Genomic DNA, 20,781 nt, shown 5'->3' with positions numbered 1-20,781 from the left:
CAGTATCAGAAATAGATACAATTTTATCCATGCAAATGACATTAGAGAAGATGTATTACCATCAGCTATCTCACTGCACCCTAAGAACCTTAGGACTTTTCCATCTGACTTAAAGCTAACACCTTTTTGTGTAGTCTCTACTTTTAAAATGGGAGCTCCTTGAGACCAAGGATTGTCTGCCTGAACTTAGCACAGGGCTTGGCACATAGTAAAGACTTAGCAAATGCTTTTTCATTAGTTCATAATACCTGGTTCACAAGGTTATTATAAGGTCATGCAAAGTAAAGTGAATTACAGCTGTAACATATTATATAAAAGTTAACTATTATGATACCACTGTTAAAGAATATAGGGAGGCTTTGGTCAAAAAATCCTTATTTGTGAGAAATTATAAAAATAGACATTTGGATAATTATGTTCTATTTTGCCATTTTCTTTATATTGTCAGGATGAAAATTGCAAAGTTGCAGGGGATAATGAAAATCATTTCTACCATGATCTTTTTCCTCATGTTGTATATTATCTTGTATCAGGAATTTAGTTCTTTTTCTACGTAGTCAAAATGAACACCAGAATAACCCTTCCATTGACATGTAATTCATCACTAAGATTCGGAGTTAATGTGGCCTCTTCTTGACTTTTTAAAAAAATTATGACTCCATTTAGGAAGAAATAAGATAATGAATTTTTCATATTATCACTTATCCAGCCATGGAACAAAAAAGATATCCTGGGTGAATGATTTGTGTGTTCTATGTCTTCGTTTCTTCTGTAAAATAGAGATGATAATAGCTATCTTATCCACTTCACAGTACATAAGAAGTTTAAAATAACAGGTATAAAAGAGCTTTGAAATTAAGAGTTGTCACAGGAGATTGTTATTATTAGTTTTTTTTAAAAAAAAAAACAATAATCAAGTTATAAGGAGTGTTCCACCAACCAAAAAAATAAAACAAAGGGAAATCAAACTACATTTACCCTGGCAAAAACAAGAACTAAACTCACCACCATTCCTTTTTTCATTGATGACAGACAAGGTAAAAAGTATCAACCTAGGATTCAGCAGAATCTCCCAAAGTTTCCAGAGTAAGTATAGGTACCTATTCAGGTAATGATTTAGAAGAAGACCATATGTTTAGAGAAGTGTGTTAAAAACAAAATCTGATATCAGTTGAAAATATTAATACAAAAACGACAGTCAAATTAGATCAAAAAGTTGAATTCATACTGGCATTCCTACTCCCCACCTCCATCCCCCACCATTTCATGTCCAATCTCTGAGCCTTTGTTCAAGTTGTTGCTTATGTGTAGAATACCCTTTTTTTCCTTTCTCTCCAACTTTTCAAATTCTCCCTCTCCATATGTGCAATTCAGCTCTGAAGCTTGCCCTGACTACTGCACTTCCTAGTTCTTTCTCTCATCTCTGAAATACTATTCAAATGACTTCTCTGCTTTGTAGTGTTACCTAGTCTGTAGTGATTTTTGTATTTATGTATGTGTATACAAAATGTGTGTGTGTGTGTGTGTATATGTATAATGTATATATGCATGTAGAGGTGGATAAGTGGTGCAGTGGCTAGACCACTAAGCTTGGAATCAGGAAGACCGAGTTCAAATCTGGCCTCAGGCATTTTGTAGCTGTGTGATCTTGGGTAAGTCATTTAACCTCTGTTTGTTTTAGTTTCTTTATTTGTAAAATAGGGATATAAAAAACCTACTTCTCAAGAGTGTTGTGAGGATCAAATTAGGAAAGATTTGTAAAGTGCTTAGCATAATGCCAGGCACATAGTTTATGTCCTTCATTCTCTAGCTCTCTTTTAAGTATCTAAGGACCAGGACCATGTCTTAGATTTCTTTTTATTCTCTCTTCATTGTCTACTAGTGGTTGGCACATAGTAGGCAATTAGTAGTGGTTGGTTGGTCGTTGTCCTTCATAATCAACAGGGACAAAAATGATGGCACTGTGTTGGAGTCAAGGTTCAGTGTGTTTGACTATAGCTGACCAGACCAATGGGAACACCAAAGGCTCTACCACAGATCAGGCACAAATAGTCCATGTGGACATCTGGAGGGGAGATGTCTCTAAATTTGCACATCTCACATGTCTTACGAGCAAATGAAAGTCTGCTTTGCTTATAGATCACAGTACCTTCTTTGGTATAGGCATGCCATGCTGGGCAGTCCTGTGCCAGTGTCTCCTATGTCTCACAATCCATGCCAAAGTTCTTCCAAGAGACTTTGAGAGTGTCTTTGTATAACTTCTGACCTCTGTGTGAACACTTGCCTTGTGTGAGTTCTCTGTAAATAGTCTTTTAAGCAAATGAAAGTTTATCATTCAAACAGTGGCCAGCCTATCTGAGTTTCGCTCTCTACAATAGAGTTTGAATGCTTGGCAACTGAGCTTGAAAAAAGACCTCAGTGTCCAATACTTAATCTTGCCAGGTGATCTTCAGAATCTTCCCAAGACAATTCAAATAGAAGTGATTCAGTTTTCCTGGCATGACACTGGAACACTGTCCAGGTTTCACAGGCATACAATGAGACTAACATAACAGCTCTGTAAACTTTCAGTTTGGTAGGCAGTCTAATAATTCCTCTCTCTCACACTTTTGTTCAGAGCCTCCCAAACACTGAGTTAGCTCTGGCAATACATGTGTCAACCTCATCATCTATGTATACATCCCTGGAAGGTACCCTGCCAAGGTAAGTGAATTTATCCACAACATTCAAAATTTCTCTACTTGCTGTAACCAACGGTTCCATGTATGGATGGTGTGATGCTGACTGGTGGAGAACCTCCATTTTCTTGGTGTTAATTGTTAGTCTAAAATTAGCACAAGTGGCAAAGAATTGATCCATATTCTCTTGCATCTCAGCCTCAGAGGCTCCACTGAGTGCACATTTATCTGCACACACACACAAAAATTATGCACCAACTTTCTCTTCCCTTAATAACTGAACTGACAAATCTGGATGATGGAATATCTTTCAAGTTCAACTTTCTTTCTTCTGGGTGCAGTTAATCAACAAGCATTTATTTGTATCAAGTACTCTACTAAGCATTGAGATATAAAGAAAAAGTAAAAATAGTCCTTGCCTTCAGGGAGCTTATATTTTAATAAGGAAGTCAATATGTATAAAAATAAGCAACTGCAAGATACATAGAGTAGATGGAAGGAAGCCTTAGAGGGAAAATATTAGCAGGTAAAGGGACCAGGAAATGCCTCCTGATACTTGACCCAATCATAAAAGAATACAAAGATTCTAAGAAGCAAAGGTGAGGAAGGAGAGCATTCCAGGGATCAACCAGAAATGCAGAGAGAAGGGAGAGCTTGTGTGAGAGGTAGCAAGCAAACCAGAATTACTTCATTGTAGAATACATCGATGGGCAGCTGGGTGGTGCAGTGGAGATAGCACTGGATCAGGAATCAGACAAACTCTTCTTCCTGAGTTCAAATCCAGCCTCAGACATTTACTACCTGTGTGACCCTGGCCAAGTCACTTAGCCCTTTATACCCCAGTTTCTTCAACTGTAAAATGAGTTGGAGTAGGAAATGGCAAACTGCTTCAGTATCTTTGCCAAGAAAACTTCAGATAGGGTCACAAAAGTTGGACATGACTGAAAAATGATCCAACAACAAAGAGTATAGGGAAGAGAGTGATAAATTATAAAACTGGAAGTTAGGAAGGAATCTGACTACTCAGTTTGTGAAGAATTTTAAATGGCAGATGAGTTTATATTTGATTCTATATCAGAGATTCTTACCCTTTTTTTTTGTGGTATGGATCCCTTTGGCAACAAAGTGAAGCCTATGGACTCCTTCTCAGAATAATGTTTTTAAATGTAAAAAAATAAAATGCACAGGATTAGCAAAGAAAACAATTATGTTGAAATACTGTCATGAAAAAGCCATCAAACTTGGTTATTAAGAGATTAGCAAGGTTTAACCCTTGAAATTCTTATGATAGTAATAGCTTTATCGTTTTACTTTCCCAGTTTATCAGTTGTTTGTGAATAGAGAGATAAATTTCAGTTGAGTGATGAGATCTGAGCCAGATTGCAGATAGCTTATAAGACAAAAGCATCAAGGACATATGGCTTTTCAGGGACTTTATCAGAGAAGGGGAGAAGATATATAGAACATTAGGTAGTTGGCACACTGGGATGTAGGGAGGAAAATTTTTAAGAATGAGAAAGACAAGCACGTTTTTAGGCAGCAAAGGATGACCCAGTATAAAAGGGCAGAATAAAGATTATAGTGCAATAGGAATGATACTGGTAGCTAATATGCTAGAACAGACAAGACAAGATGGGATCAAGGGTGTATAGAGAAGGCATTGCATTAGCAAGAAGAGTCACCTCTTCATCAGAGGCTGAAAAGATACAGAGATAGGGATGTGAGATGAGGAAAAACTGGAATCTCTCAGTGAATGGCCACAAGTGCACTTTTGTGTGTAACGTATAAATCAAAGGCCTCAGTTGATTGAGAACATGGGATTAGGAGGGTGCAGTGGAAAACTTGAGGAGAGAAGCAAACGTTTGGAACAGCCACTGTAGTGAATAAGATTGGAAATAGATTAAGAAGGAATATTAAGATTGCTTTCTGCAGTAAAAGCCTAGTTGAAATTAGATAATGTGAATTTGCGGTGAACTCAGTCAGCATGGCTTTATAAGTTCTTCTAGTTTCTTTCAATAGCACATGATTAGGAATAAAGGAGGCAGATGGTGGGAATAATATAGGGTTGGGGCTTGAAAAAGCATGATAGCAACAGAACATGGGAATAAGGGATTCAAAAATAGAGGATGGTATAGAGTTAAAGTGATTCGCCAACAGATCAAGATTGGGAAGGGAGGCCAATCTAATGTCCTGGGAAAGTCTTGAGAGTAGAAAGATAACAGTGAGAACAGGGTTAAGAGGAATAAGAAATAGGGATAGATATAAAGAATACTATGGAAGTAGGATAGTTACAGTGATGATCAAGGGTATGACCATGTGTGTAGTTGAGGAGGAGTGAAGGAGTAGGTCATGGAAGTTGAATGGATTAAAGAAATAGAAAGCTAGAACATTTGAGGGAATATCAACTGGTATGTTAAAAATCCTTTAATATGAAGGCAGGAATTGAGGTGCAGAAGAAAACTGTGAAGCCAGCACTGAACTTATTGAGAAAGGAGAGATGATATTGTGAGAACTGGTAGATAACGGGGTACCAGCATCTGGACTGGAAGACAAATTTAAATTCCATGAATCTTAAAGGATGAGAAGTTGCTGATTGATGGGGGTGGGGTAGAGGCAGAGTCTGGAAGTGACAATGGGGAGCAAGGAGTATTCTGAATCCCCATCTTTGACCAGTATGAGTGAAAGTGCAGCCAGAATCAGGAAGGTTGGTCAGGGGTGCAAGGTCATTCGGAGGGAGCCAGGCCTCAGAGTTGGAGAAAATGGAAGAATCGAGTGAGAAAGGAGTATAAGATGAAAAGAAATTTGTTATGGAGCAGGAGTTTTAGAGGACAAATCTGGAATAAGACATTGTGGAGGTAAGGTTGAGCGGATGGGAAAGGCAGAGTAAACAGCTAATGTTGAAGAGGGAGATTTTTCCTTCAGCAGTCACTATCACTAGAATATGGAGAGTAAGAAGGAGTGAGTGTGTTAACCACTGGAGAATGAGTACAGACAGACTATTAGTGAGGTACAAGCAGTAATAATAGCGTTGCTAGCATCTAAGATTCTAAGTCTAAGGGGATTACACTGAAGAGTGCTGCTTAATGTTCTATGGTCCTGTGGTTGTTTCCAGTTCTTTTAGAGATAAGCCTAGGGTCCCTAAGCCACACTTTCACTAGATTTGCTGTCCTTGGGACTCACCTTGGTAGACAAAGTAAAAATCAGACTTAGGGGATCAACCTGAGGGCTGCTGGACATTTAGTGAAATGTCAGGGTACATGAAAAGACAATAACTATCATTTTAACTGAGATTTCTACATGTCCCACTGTACTCTAAATGACATAGGATAAGCTCAGGAGACTGTTAATGAGGTAGAGGGTATAAATATGCATAAGCTGGAGTCACACCAAGAAGCTAAGAAAAGTTGAGACTGAATTGACTATGGTTAGCTGGTAAGAGAGTTGAAAGAGATAGGGAGTCAATTGTTAGTTAGAGGATATTCTTTCACAACTATTGAAGATGAATTTTTTCTTTTTTCTGAGCTATATAATAAGCCCTTCAATGAGTAAATTTTTAAGTTTTGTGTAGCAGAAAAAACATTGGACTGGGAGTCAGGAAACTTGTGTTCTAATTCTAGCTTTGAAACAAATTAGCTGTGTAAACTTCAACTTGAAACTTGTACCTTATTCTTTTAATTCTTATTGTTTTAAAATTTTACATGAACCTTTCAAAAATATATTGCATGACACCATTTATTAAATACTATCTTAACATAATTTAACCTTTTCATAATAATAGCTATCTTTTCCTTCTTTTCTCCTAGTCTGTCTGAATCTGTGATTCCATCCATGTGGAGAACTCTGTGGTATAGAAACTCCACAAATGCAGATCAGCAACTCCTTTGTAAGTTACAGCTTTAGAAAGAATTGTGAGAGATGTGAAGTTCAGTGGATTGTGCCTGGTCTCATGGTCTGTGTGTGTCAGAGGCTGGACTTCAACCAAAGTCTTCCTGACTCCACAATTGGCCTCTATTTGGTCGCAGGGGCGGCCTCTCAGATGACATCAAGTCATTTTATAGAGACCATTTCCTTTTATCCTCTCAAAGACTCTCTGAGGAAAGACCTGACTCAGATCTTCTTTCAATATTTCCTCTTCAAGGTAACCCTGTATCTGAGTTGCAGGTGTGTGTCATACAAACACACACACACACACATGCATATACACATGCATTATGTAGCTAGATACATATAGGCACACATATATACATAGACAAGCTCACACACGGAAGGGCATACCTCGGAGATATTGTGGGTTTGGTTCCAGACCACTTCAATAAAGGGAATATTGCAATAAAGGGAGTCACACAATTTTTTAGTTTCCCAGTGCCTATAAAAGTTATGCTTACAGTATACTGTAGTCTATTAAGTGTGCAATAGTATCCATGTCAAAAAAAAGCAATGTACATACTTTAGTTTGAAAATACTTTATTGCTTAAAAATGCTAAGCATCACCTGAGCCTTCAGCAAGTCTTACACCTTTTTGCCGGTGGAGGGTTTTGCTGGAGGGTGTTGTTTGCTTATCAGGGTGGTGGTTGCTGAAGAATGGGTGGCTGTGGGAATTTCTTAAATGAGACGACATTTGCTGCATCGATCAACTTTGCCTTTCACTTGCACACTTAGAGGCCATTGTAGGATTACTAACTGGCCTAATTCCAATATTTTTTGTGTCTCAGAAAATAGGGAAGTCCAAAGTGGGGCGGGTAGGAGCTGGGGCGCAGGAAGAGAACTGAATGGAGAAGTCACAGCATTTATCCGTTAAGCTCGCTGTCTTATATGGGCTCCACTGGCATCTCCAAACACCTACAACAGTAACATCAAAGACCTCTGATCACAGATCACCGTAACAGATATAATAAGAATCAAAAAGTTGAAAATATTGTGAAAATTACCAGAACGTGGCACAGAGACATGATGTGTGCATGTGCTGTTGGAAAAATGGCACTGATAGGACTTGCTCTCTCTCTCTCTTGCACAAACCTTCAATTTGTAAAAAAACAAAAACAAAAAAAACCCCACTGGTGTCTACGAAGGCAATAAAACGAGGTGTGTGTGTGTGTGTGTGTGTGTGTGTGTGTGTGTGTGTGTGTGTGTGTGTGTGTGTTCCTGATGTAGAATAGAAGCTCCTATAGGGCAGGGATTGTTTCAATTTTGTTTTTGTATAGCCTGTGCATAGTACAGTTTCTGGTACGTATTAGGAGTTTAATAAACATGTGTTGATGGATTTATGTAGAACCATTTAACCCTAAACTAAATGGTCCCAGACCACTGGTGGTGCTTTCATTTCCTCCCTCGCTGTCCCTTGCTACTTTCCAATGCTTCCATTTCAATCCCACCCCATCATCCTGCTGTTTCTAACCGGCTGTCCTAGTCACCTAGGTAACTCTAAAGGGCAAATCAGATAAGTGAGTTTATTAAATCAGTGACCTTCATTTATATACCTTTAATTCAGTAAGCTCTGAACTCCTCCCCTGTGGAGTCAAATACATGAGCTATAGAACACTAGACTTTTTCCCAGTTAGTTCCCTGCTGTGTTTTTTAGGTAACTGAAGTTGCTAGGAGTCTGACGCTGGAATAAATTGAGCATTACTGTATGTAAGTAGGAAAAGAAATGATACCAGGCCTAGGGCTAATATTTAGTGATTTTATTGAATAGAAAACCCCCAACTGGAGAAGCCTGAATAGGGAGTGGACATATAAGCGATACCTATGTAATGTCCCAAACTCCCCAAGCTACAATTACTAGGGCTGGAGGTGGGAGGCGTTGTGAGTACCACCCCTCAGGCTACACCACATAGGTAACCAAAAAAGCACTCCATTAAGATTCACAGGACCTGGGTTTTGATCCAGGTTCTGCATCTGTGTGACCTTGGGGAAGTCACTTGACTTCTCTGGGCCTCAGTTTTCTTACCCATATAATTGGCAGGTGGTATCTGATGTTTGCTTATGTCTATTGTGACGCTTTACATTTTCACCTCTAAATTCTATGATCCTGAAGTTCCACCCACTCTTCCTCTCCTTCCAGCCTCCCATATCCTCCCACATCTTCTTAGCCCCTCTCTCTATTCACACACACCATCCCAGTCCAGTCACTCCACCATCCCCTCCCTCACCATAATTCCTATTTTTATAATTTTTTTCTAAGGTACTTATTTCTTCCATAAGATGTATGTGGTTTGGAGTTTTGTTTGTTTGCCTAAAGTCATGTTTTCATTTAGTAGATTAATTGGCAGGGCATACTTATTTAAAAATATAAAAACCTAAGGAATTTAAGGATGTTGGGGGTCAATAGTTAGGAGTTGAAATCCAAGATAAGGAAGGAGACAGGATGGAATTTACCTAACTTCAAACTACATCCCAGACTGCTAAAAAATACCAAACAAATACCTAGTGACTGTGGTTGCTAAGTCATTGTCATCAATTGCTGAAATATTGTGAAATATTATAATATTTTTGAAATATTGTAAAACATAAGATGTACTGTAGAATTGAAGAGGTATAAAAATTTTCTAATTCTCCAAAAAATTGGAATATGAGGTTATCTTTAGCTTTGAGCAGAATTCTAAATAGGGAGTGGATATACATAAAGGGACAACTTATCAACATTAAAAAGAAAGAGATGATCGTGAACTCCAGTCTGACTCCATCAAGAATAGTCACGCAGTCATGCCATTCAATAAATGCTTGTTGAATTTTTAAAAATCTGAATAACTGAATATCCTTAATGGGTTGATGGGCTTTCAAGTACACGAAATAACTTCATTTTGGATAAGGCTTATTAGACTAGAGTTAGGATAGATCAGGGTACAAGCATGTTATGTTTAGATTTCAGCCAAGCATTTGATGACACTTCTCATGCTACCCTTCTGGACAAAATGGAGGAACATGGGATAGATAAAAGTATAATTTGTCAGATTCTGGACAAGTTGAAGTCCTAAATCCAAGGAATCCATAGTTAATGAGTTGTGTAGACCTGGAAGGAGGGTGCCCCAGGGATCTGTGCTCAGCCCCGTGCTATTGAACATTTTCATCCATTACTTTTGTAAAGGTACAGATAACATGCTTGTCAAAATAATAGGAAGCTGGAAGGGATAACAAATATGTGTATCTTAATAGGTTCACAAATACAGGTAGAGGAAAAATTGTCTGCAACCAGGAATATTCTTCTAAATGTTTAATAATTAGCTTTCCAAAATGCGTGGCATACTTTTAAGTTTAATCTGAATTGTTAGCATTTTCTCCATCACTTTCTTAAGTATAGAAAGTTAACAAAACAAAAATCAAACCCTGGTTTGTCACTTTTACCAATTTCCAAAGTATAAATGCTCACACTAAGTTTTATATCAGCTGATTCTAGCTCACCCATGTCTGCAGTCAACTCTCTGAAGAGTCCTGAAGTCCTCTCAGACTGACAGCTCCCATCACTGAGCGCAAATGATCAGCAAAAAAGTTTATTTGGTTTCTATTTCCTGCTTAATTATTAACTTGAATCACTTTAGACACTTAGTTTAGATCAAAGGGTATTTCAAGATGTCCAAAATGGAACCCATTTTATTTTCCTCCTCAACCTGACTCTCCTCTAGACTGTTTTATTTCTTTTGAGCGAACCACTCCACTAGTTTTCTAGTCAGCAGCATCTGCAGATTCAGTAATCCTCAAACCTTCCTCTCCAGATGGCTCTGGAGGAGAAAGCAAGGCTGGCAACTTTGCACAACCCTCCCTCCCTTTAATCCAATTCACTTGCATGCCACGGCATCACTTCTCTGATGTCCTGGTCCTCTTCGAGAACAAAGGACAAACAACGAAATAACTAATTAAGAAACATGGAGCCAAGTCTTGCCAGTTCTGCCCGTGCCACATCCCTTGAGTCCAATCCTTTCTCTCCTCCTCCAGGGCCACTTAGGATTAGAGCACTGTCTTAGAGTCAGAAACACTTGGTTTCAAACCCTACCTCATATGCTTACTGTATGACTCTGGACAAATCATGTAACTCCTCAGTCTTATTTTCCTCCTCTGTAAAATGAGAAGAATAACAGCACCTGCCTCATAGGATTGCTGAGAGAATCACATGAGATAACATGTAAAGTATTTTGTAGACCCAAAATTATTATGTAAATGATAACTATAAATACCCTAGTCTCCTAACTGGTACACCTGTTCCTAGTCTCTGTCTCCCCAACGCGTCCTCCCCTCAGTCACCAAAATATTCTCCCTAAATCATAGATTGTTCAAAGATCTTCAATGGTTCCGTATTACTACCAGGATAAAATCTAATCCCTTATCCTTATGGTTAAAACCCTTCACAATTTGGGTCCTACCTACCTTTTTCAGAATTACCTCATATTGCTCTTATTCACAGGCTCTACCTTCTAGCCAAACTGACCTCGCTATTCTGGGAACTCAATATTTAATTTTCTTGTCCATGACTTCGCAAAAGCTATTCCTCATGCCTAGGATGCACTCATTCCTTACCTCCGCTGGTTAGAATCCCCCGTTTCATTCAAAGATGAGCTCAAGTGCTAATTTCTACAAAGAGCTTTCTCCAGAAATTTGGAACTATGCCCCCAAAGTTACCAGATTGTACATACCCCCTTGACCTAATGATGGGTTCATCCTTCGTTGCCGAAGAAGACCATGCCATCAGAGAAATGATGACATGACTTGCACTTGACTTTGTTTTGAGTGAGGGAGGGTTGTGCAGGTCACCAGCCTCACTTCTCCTCCAGAGCCATCTGAATCTAGTGACCAGATATTCATCAGGATGATTGGAGATGACCCAGGATGAGGCAATTAGCGTTAAGTGACCCTCAGCTAGGTGGTGCAGTGGATAGAGCACCAGTGCAGGAGTCAGGAGGATCTGAGTTCAAATCTCACCTCAGACACTTGACACTCACTAGCTGTGTGACCTTGGGCAAGTCACTTAACCCTAATTGCCTCATCTTGGGTCATCTCCAGTCATCCTGATGAATATCTGGTCACTGGATGACCTAATGATGCCAGAACCACAGAGGTGGTACAGTAGATAGAGTGCTGGACTTGAAGTGAGGAAGACCTGAGTTCAAATTCCACCTCAGATACTTAGCTGCATGACCCTGGACAAGTCACTTAACCTTTCTTCAGTTTCCTGATCTGTAAAGTGGGGATAATAATAGGGTTGTTGTGAGGTTCAAATGAGATGACATCTCTAAAGTGTTTTGCAAACCTTAAAGCACTTTTATTTTATTAATGCCAGCTTTTATTATTATTAATATTGTTACCACTATTTGCCTTATATTCCAAGCAGATCAAAGAAAGAGGAAAATATTATATACATATATATGTATGTATGTATGTATGTGTTCATTTATATGTGTGTATATATGCATATGTATAATATATACAAAAATATGTATAGCATTTCTTTTGGTAGTAGCAAAGAACTGGAAACTAAGAGGGTATTTATCAGGTGGGGAACAGCAGAACAAATTATGGTATATGAGCATAATGAAATACAATTGTGCCCTAAGAAATGATGAAGAGGTTTCAGGGAATCTTGGAAAAACTTGTATGAATTGATGCAGAGAAAAGTGAGCAGAACCAGGAAAGCACTTTATAATACAATAATGTAAACAAACAATTTTGAAAGACTTGAGAACTCTGTTCAACACAATTTTCCATCGTGACTCCAGAGAACTCATGGTGAAGAACGCTATCCGCCTCTGGACAGAGAGATGATGGACTAAATACGTAGATAGAGACACAAATTTTGTGGAATGGCTAGTATGAATATTTGTTTTGTTTGATTATGTGTATTTGTTACATGCGCTTTCTTTTTCTTTTTTTCTTTTGTTTCTGTTTGCAGGGAGGAGAGGTTCAGAAAGAAGGATGTGGAAGCGAGAAAAATAAATGCTTGATAACTGAAAAAATATTAAAAGCAAAGAGTTTTTCTTGATCTACCTAATTGGGATCTCTCTCTCTCTCTCTCTCTTCTCTCTCTCTCTCTCTCTCTCTCTCTCTCTCTCTCTCTCTCTCTCTCTCTCTCTCCAAATTATCTTGCATTTACTTATGCTTATATGCTGTATCCCCTAGTAAATTACACACCTTTTGGAGGATAAATACTGTTTTTCATTTTGTCTTTTCCATCCCAGAGCCTTACCACAATACCTTGCTCATAGCAAGGGGTTACTTCTTGAATTAAATTGAACTGAATGACATGCCAAATCTATAAAGTTCAAATTTAATAAAGATGATAAATGCAGACTCCTATACTTGGGCACAAAATACCAATAGGTGATTTCTCTTCCAATGGGGCTTGGAGTGGATGACTCTGAGTCTCATCAGAGATCCTATGACTCTGTAATCCTGATAAAAATGTGTAATTTCCCTTCCTGCTCTAATATTCCATGATTCATCTCCAAGTCATAGAAAAATCTGTCTCTCTCATCATCAAAATTTCTTTTTAAGTATTCATCTGCATTTTAGTCATTATACAGGCTAGGGCTTTACCTGCCCTTAAAGTAGTTATAATCAAAGAAAGAAAATGATGATAGATAAGGCTTCATCAGATTTATAGCAGAGATGGGGTCTCTTCTCCCCTTTCTAGCTACTCAACCACAGGAAAAAAAACTAAATTAAAAGTCACATAGAAAAGACAACTTAATTTAGCTTCTCCCTCCCACCCACCTCCCTGGACCCTGGAAAGACACAAAGCATTCAATTCACCTGCTTTTTAAAACTAAAATGCACTTCAATTATTACATGTTATGTCTAATTAATGGAGTATAAGAAAGAGTAAGAGGTGTGTGGGGCAAGGGAGAAAAAAGAAAGAAAGACAAGAAGGAAGAGGAATGAAGATGAAGAGGGAAAAGTGCAGAAAGAGATACACATAGAGGAAAACTCCTTAAGAGCAAGGATTGTTTCTGTATCTCCAGTACCTAAAATAGTGCTTGGCACACAGTAAGTACTAAATAAATGCTTGTTGATTAACTGATTAAATAGCTGATACATATGTAGCAAATTGAGGTTTGTAAAACACGTTACATACACAATATCATTTCTTACTCACAACAACTCTATGATACACATAGAGTTGTTCTCATGTCATCATGAGGAAACAGCTCAGATTAATAAATGATTTGCTCCAGGCCATGAAGCTATCCAATTACTGAAGGGAAGAACTTCAAGGCTAAGTAAGTTGAGGAGGAAGAGGGAGATAAAGATATGAAAAATGGGGAGAAAGACAGCTTTAACTGTTTGAGAGTTAAATATTATGAACCATACACTCCTGTCACCTAGGCTGTGAACTTAAGGGTGCTATGACCAATTACCTATTTCTCTTTGAAGTATTGATTGCCAGAGTAACTTCGGTCAACAGCAACTCAACTCTCCTATTCCTTAAATAGCTAGAAGCTCTCAGCCAAATGATAATAATATTTCACCAAGAGGGAAATTCTCCAACTGAGCTGCTACAACATTGACCAAAGCAGTTATCTCCTCCAAAGGTTGTATGAAATCAAACAGAAGGCCACATTTGGAGATTCTAAACATTGATTTACGGAAAAAGAAGGTCTTCAATTGCATATAATTTTAGTTGCATCTGATAACTACTATTTTCATTGGAAGATTGATTGCCATCTTCATTAGAAATATTAATCTAGTTATTAATGAAACGATAAAGATGCATTTATATTAAGGATTAAGGAAATTTTAAAGCTGTCTTTGGTAGAAAATTATTATAAAATGGATAGAACTATTGCTTGGGACAATGATAAGGGAAGGAGAGAAGGCACAAGTATTCAACTTTTGCTTATGTTTTCCTGCCAAAGAGAAAAATCTTTGGATTAGAAAGGGGGAAAAATGCTAATGAACAACTGAAATCCAAGATAGTTAAGGAGATATAGTAAGAGAGTAACTACCCTTCATGAGTTCAAGTTAGCAGACCATATGAACCACATCCTAAATTACTGAAGGAACTACCATCAGTGATTACTGAGACATTGTCAGTAATCTTTGAAAGATTCTGGAGAATAGGTGAGGTACTGTAAGAGTGGAAACACTCACATATTATTCTTATTTTTTTTCACAAGGGAAGAGAATAAAACTTGAGAACTTATTCCAGAGAATTTTACTTCGATTTCTAGCAAAATTCTAGAACATCTTATTACTGGAATAGTTACTGAACATATAGTGTGATTTGGCAGTCAGTCACTCAAGTAATTATTAAGTACCTACTATATGCTGAGCACTGTGTTCAGTGTTAGGGATACAAAAAGAGGCAAAAGACAGTCCCTGACTTCAAGGAACTTACAATTTAATTAGAGAAACAGGTAAACAAATATTTACAAACAAAAAGCCAAAAAGGTTAACATGATCTTAACTGCACAAGATGAAGAACCAGTTAGTGTCTCTCCACCCCCACCACCCCTGAACTTCTCTGATCAGATTCCATCTGGAGTATTGTTTTCAGTTCTCGGCACTATTTTAAGACTATCCATTTGCTGTGAAGTCTCTGTGTTCATCCTTCGTTACCCGAAGAAGACCCTGCCATCAGAGAAATGATGACATGACTTGCACTTGACTTTGTGTTGAGTGAAGGAGGGCTGTTCAGGTCACCAGCCTCACTTCTCCTCCAGAGCCATCTGGATCCAGTGACCAGATATTCATCAGGATGAGTGGAGATGACCCACAATGCACTAGGAGACCTTGGGCCCTTTAGTCCAAGTCTTTGCAGGTACTCACTTAGGGTGGGGTAATGTTCATTCATTGAATAGACTTGTTTAAGCTAAGGCTAAATGCCCACCTGCCAGATATACTGTAGAGGGAATTCTGGCTCAAGTATGAGTTGAATAGATGGTCCCTTCTGGAGACCTCTGAGATTCTGTAACTACTTCAAGAGTTCACAAAATTTTATATTCTATACTATGTGGTTTAGATCTGGTTTCAGTTTTCATGGCCACAAGAAAAATTATGTACCTTCATTATGTGAGAAAAGAAGAATTCAGATCTATTGTGTGTGCTTTATAAACTTAAATTTTGTAATTGCTCTCTATAATTATTAATGATAAAATTTATACTCTAGTTTTATAATCCTGGGTCATTGATGCTCTAAATGCCTAACTTTGATTATAGAATTCTTTATTCTAAGATTTTAAGTGTAAAGTGTTCACATATCAAGGTTTTGTTAGTGAATGTTTTTAGTGCTACTTTTTAGTATACTCATAAAATGGAACATATGGTTGCATAGCCATATGATATAAGGCAAATATAGGGTAAATTAATGCAAATCATATAATTACAGTAGTTAAGACTAGGAATTAAAGAACTTAAAGTTTAGGAAAGAATATAATATCTAGATATAACTTTCTTTAATTAAAGGAAACAGGATATGTGGACTTGAGAACTCCCTTACATTCCCAAACCAGATTCCCAGAATGTGTTGATTTGAGGTTGGGGAATAGAGAGAAAGAGAATAAGCAGACCTTGAAGTAAAGGATTCAGAATTTTTTAACTATTCCCAACTGACATGGAATGGCTGAAAAGACTTTACAAGCCTCTTAGTGGCTATAAAACCAGAGAACTAAGTCACGGATGATGTGGTGTGTGTGTGTTCATCCTTCATTGCCGAAGAAGACCATGCCATCAGAGAGATGATATGACTTGCACTTGACTTTGTTTTGAGTGAGGGAGGGCTGTGCAGGTCACCAGCCTTACTTCTCCTCCAGAGTCATCTGAATCCAGTGACCAGATATTCATCAGGATGCCTGGAGATGACTCAGGATGAGGCAATTGGGGTTAAGTGACTTGCCCAAGGTCACACAGCTAGTGAGTGTCAAGTGTCTGAGGTGAGATTTGAACTCAGGTCCTCCTGACTCCTGCACTGGTGCTCTCTCCACTGCACCACCTAGCTGCCCCAAGTCATGAATGGTAGAGTTTGAAGGGACCTTATACATCATTTAGTCCAACTGCTATTCAAAACATGAATTCCAGCTGGGACATCTTCAGCAAGTAGTCATCTGACTTCAACACGAAGCCCTGCAATGACAGGTAACTCACCACTTACTGTGATAACCCACTCCATTTTTGAACATCTACAGTTGTGAGGAAGTCTGTCTTTGTACTGCATCAAACCGTATTACTTCATTTTACAGATGAGAAAACCAAGGCACAGAAGGATCAAAGAACTTGCCCTTGGTCACACAGGTAACAAACATTAGAGCCAGGATTCAGATCCAGGTAGTATTGATTCCAATATTCTTTCTACTACACCATGCTGCTAAACTGGGGACATAGGTTAATATTCTTCCAGAGGTCATCAGCTTACAGCCAGGCACACATCTCATAAAAGTCATCATAAAAGAGAGCAATTCTAGTAAAGATGGGGACTGCCATCCCTGTCACCAGCAACACCAAATGCTGCCTATAGGCAGGTATGCTTAAGAGCTTCAGAAATAGTAGCACCTTCAAATCACTGGTGTTTCATGCAGTCCAACCTTGTAGATGTCATCCAGAGAAACAACCATTGTAGAGATGTAACTTAGCCCCTGCCTCTTCAGCAGCCACAGCAATTGGAGACCCAGAAAAGACAGTTCTTATCATCAAAGTCTTTAGCACTGTCAAATAGCTTAATATCAGAAGTGGATATGATTTTATCAGTGAAAATGACATTAAAGAAGATGCATTACCATCTGCTTTGCTGTTGTACCCTAAAGAACTCTCAGCTTTTCAATATGACATGTAACTAAAACCCCCTCTATTCATTTTCTTCCTTATCAGAATCTGGGCTCCTTAAGAGCATGGATTGTTTTGTTTTTTTTATTTATCTTGAACACTTTGCATATAATAAGTGCTTAACAAGTGCTTTTCCATTCATTGTTTATCACAATTTTTTATCAGCTTCATAGGAAACTCCCCAAATGAAAATCCTTGAACCTCACATAATTTTATTAATGCATAATGAATTCTGTTGTCCTCAAATGGCTCTCTGCAGATATTTCTTTGAATTTAAAAATGAGATTTACACCACAACCTGCCTGCCCATCCTTCTGTGACTCTTGTCTATGCTCTTTCTTAAGTTTTCTAGATACAGAGGTCCACTCAATGTGCAGGGTACCCCAACAATTTCTCTTGGCAATGAGGGGGTATCCATAGAGTGTATATAGGCTGTCCATTAATTATTCCTTAATCTTTCCCCATGATTATATATTTATATGATGACATCTTTTATTCTGTTTTTCCTTTGTAATCTCCTGTTTAAATTATGCTACATCTTACTTGCACCCAACATATACCTTTCCATTGTCCTCTGGATTGTTTACAATTATTTTCAATTCTGATTTTTCAGAGGCTGAAAACCATACTGAAAGAATATTGGTGGAGAAACTACTAAGTGATTTCAGGAACCTCAAACTTCTCCCTGAAAGGCAAGGTCTTTTAACTCCAAGGTCTTTTAGGTATAAACCTAAGATACAATAGAAATAAATGTAAACTTATATACGTGGGTTAGGACGGAGAGGTAGTACAGTGGATAGAATGCAGGGCATGGAGTCAGGAAGACACATCTTTCTGGGTTCAAATCTAGTCTTAGTCACTTAACCCTGTCTGCCTCAGTTTCCTCATCTGTAAAAGGAGTGGAGAAGGAAATGACAAACCATTCCAGTATCTTTACCAAGAAAACCCCAAAAGAGGTTATGAAGAGTTGGACACAACTGAAAATGAGTGAACAAACAACTGTTTTATTCAGTTCAATATAATTCAACAAATACTATTGGTTTCTCATCTTCTTCCCACCCCTTAAAAATGAGTATTCCCATATGTCATGTTCCAGCTCACTCCTCTCTCTGTACTCTATGCCTTAGCGATCTCATCTACTTCCATAGCTTCAATAATCCCCTCTATGCAAATGATTCTCAAACTACATTTACACTCTCAACCTTTCCCCAGAGCTCCAATCTAGTCTTTCAGTTCAATTTATTTAATTCAATAGACATTTCTGGGTGCTTACTACTTGCCAAAGAACTGTGATATATACTGGGGATACAAATGTGAAAGCAAAAATCCTTGTCTTCAATGAACTGACATTCTACTGAGAGAATACAACTTGTATATAAAGTCAATATAGAGTCATTTGGGGAGCGGGGAGCACTAACAGCTGGGGGATCAGGAAAAACCTCCTGTAGTTCCTGTAGGAACTGGGATCTGAGCTGAGTCTTAAAGGGAGCCAGAGGCTCCAACCAGCAGAGAAGAGGAGAGAGAATTTTTTAGTCCCAAGAGATAGCTTGTTCAAAGGTGCAGAAGTAGGAAATGAAATATCACGTATGGGAACATTTCTCTGCAGATCTTTACTTTATATCTCTACCTACTTATCCTGATGGCTCCTCAAAGTTAACATGTCTTAATCTGAATAACTCTTTTTCTTCTCTATACCTGCCCTGCCTTTAAAAATCTCTATTCCTGTTAATGGCTTATCCATCTTCTTAGTCTCCCGGGCTTACCACTTTGGAATCATCTTTTACCCCAATGCACTTATCAGATTCTATGGATTCTATCTCTGCAATAGTTTCTGCATACATCCTCTCCCCTCTTTTCATGTTGCATTGCAACTTCCCAAGTTCCTTATCTGTTCTTGCTCTATCCCCTACATTGTCACTCAACCAATGTTTCCAATATGTCACTATGATGTCAGTCCTCAGTTAAAAAACCTTCGGTAATCCCCAGCTGCCTAACAAATCAAGTTGAAGTCCTGATTCCAACTCACCCAATCAGCCTTTTCTCATACTACTTTCTTCATGTCCTCTAGAGTCTAGGGCAATGGGTCCCTCATTCTTAATTTGCTCTTTCCTTTACCTATGTCTTTGCTGCCATTCCTGTAATTAACTCCCTACCTCCCCATCTTTGTCTCGTCTCTCCCAGCCCTCCAAGATCAAATCAGTTCCTTACTCTCTTTCTCTCCAGGTAAAAATGATTAGTTACTCAGAATCAGAATTGCAGATTTTGGAGAGTAGGGAAGGACTTCAGTAGTCCTGATTTCTCATAGAGCTTTTCCAGAATCTCTCCTTTATATTTCTCACTTTTCCTGTCAGTTATTGGTATAAACATTCTTCCTACCACTGAATTATAAACTCCTTGAGAGTTAGGTCTGTGTCTCTTTCTATCACCTTAACATAGTGTCCTGTTCATAGTGGATACTTAAATGTTTGTTGGATTGAATGGAACTGAACAAAACAATCCTATTAACAAAAACGTATGAGAAAGTAGTCAAGTTTATGATCCAGTGGTCCTATCTGTATTAGTAAAGATTAAAAATAGGAAGTACTTGGGATCTTTTGGTGATCCACTAAAATGAGTAACAATAGGTCTGCTAACCAGGATGCTCCCACGCAGGCCTGATTCTTTTCGTCCTGCCTGTTTTCCTGTCTGGAAATATGCCCTCTGCTCTTGCCTCCCTCTAATCAACTAAACCACTTCTCCTTTCCCAGCCTACAGAGTGCCTTGTTTCCATGCAGCCTGACACACACCACCTAAGCAGTCCTTGGCTCTACGATGGGGCCTTCGTAATGACTCCAGCCAACGCCTGGCATTCATGAATGTGTCTGTTCTGCCGGCCCTGCGGGGAGAAATAAGGAATGAACCCCGCTATGCAGCTGTGACATAATATGCCAGAATAGACCTCCATGTCCCATGGAAGAGAGGGGGGTGGGATAGAACCAGAAAGAATCTAGCTCCCATTTTAATTTTGGTGTATTTTACAATCCAGATCAGATGGCAAGGCCATTATTACGGGGGAATTCTTGTGGTTTCATCTTCTGGTGCTGTTGCTTAAAAAAAAAGTCAAGCGACATTAGGGCAAAGTCAATACAAATAAATACTGTGTGAGTGCTTTAGTCCAGACCCACTCAGTGTGAGACTGTGAGAGAAAATACAACCCTGTGTGCAGCTGCTTGTGGATAAATGAACAGCTAATTTCAACAGGGTTGCTGAATAATCAAGGCTTAGAAGCAGATTTCCGCCTGGAAAATTAACTCTTATTTGTCTCATTGGAAAATAAGCATCTTTAAATCAAAACACTAGGCATCTTCCTACCTTATTTTAA

At 38.5% G+C, this 20,781-nt stretch overlaps 1 long non-coding RNA gene across 1 annotated transcript; it reads left to right on the top strand.

Moving 5' to 3' along the window:
• The first annotated feature begins 6,590 nt into the window (after positions 1-6,590).
• Positions 6,591-12,619, top strand: LOC140533500 (uncharacterized). Its single transcript, XR_011976942.1, has 2 exons — positions 6,591-6,839; positions 12,556-12,619. It is a non-coding gene; the product is annotated as an uncharacterized lncRNA (long non-coding RNA).
• The last annotated feature ends 8,162 nt before the right edge of the window (positions 12,620-20,781 follow it).

Source organism: Notamacropus eugenii, chromosome 3 (genome assembly GCF_028372415.1).
Source record: "Notamacropus eugenii isolate mMacEug1 chromosome 3, mMacEug1.pri_v2, whole genome shotgun sequence".
NCBI lineage: Eukaryota > Metazoa > Chordata > Mammalia > Diprotodontia > Macropodidae > Notamacropus > Notamacropus eugenii.
This window is presented reverse-complemented; position numbering and strand designations above follow the sequence as displayed.